Raw genomic sequence first — 2,817 nt, 5'->3', positions numbered from 1 at the left:
TTCGGATTGTGTTTCTTTATTGTCTTGCATTAACAATTATCTCTATAATCATCTGTATGTCTTGATGGATGTTACGGTTAACATCTATCTTTTGAATTTTCAATTTCATAACCTGCATATTATTTACCAGAAATCAAATGGCGTAGAAGTTATAAAAACGGTACTAGAAGTCGTATGGCTTAAGCCTTTCAACAATGAACAAAACACATACCGCTTAGCACGCTATATAAGTCTTTGACATGAAATTAATATAAAAAGAAGATGTGGTATGATTACCAATGAGACAACCGTCCACAAGAGACCAACATGGCACAGAAATTAACAACTACAGGTCTCCGTACGGCCTTCAACAATGAGCAGAGCCCATACCGCATAGTCAGCTATAAAAGGCCCCGAAATGACAATGTAAAACAATTCAAACGAGAAAACTAACGGCCTTATTTATATAAAAGAAAATGTCTGCCGGACAGGCACGCCTGAATTGTGAATATAAATTATGCAAGATGAGCATTTTCATCAATTTCTATAGCTAAAAAAGAGCTGTGGATCAGAATACTTTGCACGACGTCGCGTGAAACTTCCTGCAATTTAGAAGCATTCAAAGCCAAAACTAACAATAGGTTTAGTTTTGAAATCGTTTACTGGAGTATAAGCACATGTAAAAATTGGTCTCAGCAGTGATATTTAAAACATGCGCATAAAAGAAAGAATATGTTGGGTAAATGTTTAATGGAAACTTGGTATCTACAAAAAATGGCGAGCTCTTAATCGTCCAAATAAAAATCACACACTCAATAGAATGAATAGAATTTAAAGCAGATGCTGGATAAACGTCATTGAGACAGCATCCTAACACGCAGATTATGCATTGGATATCAAGAGGTCAACATAGGTCTAATACGATGGATAAATGTCAAACACTATATGATGAGTAATCCAGTAGTCTAGAGATTTCGGGCGCCCGCTAACATGTGTAACCCAGCAACCTTCTGTATGTGTCTGCCCCAAGTCAGAAGTATGTTCTTTATTGGTTTGCATTTTTTATGTATATCATATTTATATTTCGTTCATTGTTTTTTTTTTTGTATTCAAATCAGGTCGTTAGTTTTCTCTCGCTTGAATTGTTTTACATTTCTAATTTCGGGGGCTTTTATAGCTGACCATGCAGTATTGGTTTGATTGATTGATTGTTGCTTGCTTAATGTCGAGTGTCAAATAGTTCATGCATAATAATGAGTAAAACTGCTATTGGAAAATGCCGAATAGTGCAGATATTTTTCCTTGCAACATGTAAGCTAAACAGACTACTACAAATGTGTTGCAAGTTGTCTTAAACATGCAAAGATTGACCAAATGACTGAGTGTTTTTGTTTGCTAAAAGTCCAGTAGCAAATATTCCATGCATATGAAGGACTAGAAAAAAATAACTATAAATGCAATCTAGGTTCTTCAAGAAAATGTTTCATAGAGATAGAAGGTTTCCATTGAAACAGGTCGCCTTCGTACTTCAGATAGTTTTTGCAAAGCATTTTTAATGTTCAGAGGAAGTGGTACTTGCATAACCCGAAAATTTAGATTTATCGACAGGTCAACGGCTACTATATATATCTATAATGTATATAATAAGGAGCTTAAATTTCGAAAAATTGCAAAATCTTCAACCAAAATTTCAGAATCTTGTTCTAAATCAAGACAACAACAAACCCGGGGTTTACTGCATGTGCACAAGATATAGTTGTTCAACTGATTTTTATAGTTGTTCATATGTCGCATTGTTACACCACCGTCAAAGGATAGGAGTATATTATGTATATGCCTGTCCCATGTCATGAGCCTGTAATTCCGTGGTTGTCGTTTGTTGTTGTATATCACAATTGTATTTCGTTCGTTTTTTTCGACATTAAGCAGGCCATTTGTTTTACTCGTTTTACATTTGTCATTACGGGGCGGTTGGTTGAAAGGATCAAATATCTTTTTTTCAGTATGATTCAAATCACCATCAAATCAAAGCTACTACAACACTGTCTTTCAAATTCACTTAATTCTGTAATTATAATCTTATCTTTGTAAAGCGTACACCAAAGTTGAGGTTGGCTTAAAATGTTCTAAAATAACGGTAGTTTAACAAGTGGCTTTACGTTATTTTTAATTAAAAAAATTAACCACAATCCTTTTAGTTCTGAAACAAGAACTTGTTTCTTTATATCTAAAAACTGTAACTATTTTCGTTGTACAAATATTTGCCCCTCCCTATTGTTCTCTTAAAATGACCCTTTTTTCAGCAGAATTATAAATGTATGGGTTGTGTCGAACAAAATTATACAGGCAAAGTCGGGTACATGAAGTATACAAGAATCCATAGGAATTTGAAATTTGATGAGAAATAAGGGGATTATACACCTAGGAAACAGCAACCGAACGACACAAGTTACCAGAAAACGTCTTTTAGATTAATTTACTATATCTTATTATCTTCCAATTTAAAATATTTTTTTTTGCAAGTCTGTAGATATGAAAAAAGTTTTGTCTTTTTCAGATAGGAAATATTAATGTTATAGATAATATATATGTTCAGTATAATATATCTTTACAAAAAAGAAGACATAATTTAATGATCGGAAGTCTTTATCTATAGACAAGCTGAACTCAATTTCAACTCTTTTTATTATTTATTTTCATAAATATTATTAGATAAAACTCTACTTAATTGATTCTTAATCGGATGTGTCAAAAAATAATTTTGAAAAAATGACACCTGCTATAACATGAAAAATAGCACTTGAAGACCACCTTTAAAGATGATCGATTCTATGTAAC

This window comes from Mytilus galloprovincialis, chromosome 10 (assembly GCF_965363235.1).
Source record: "Mytilus galloprovincialis chromosome 10, xbMytGall1.hap1.1, whole genome shotgun sequence".
Taxonomy (NCBI): Eukaryota; Metazoa; Mollusca; class Bivalvia; order Mytilida; family Mytilidae; genus Mytilus; species Mytilus galloprovincialis.
The sequence above is the reverse complement of the archived record's forward strand: the minus strand, read 5'-3'. Positions refer to the sequence as shown.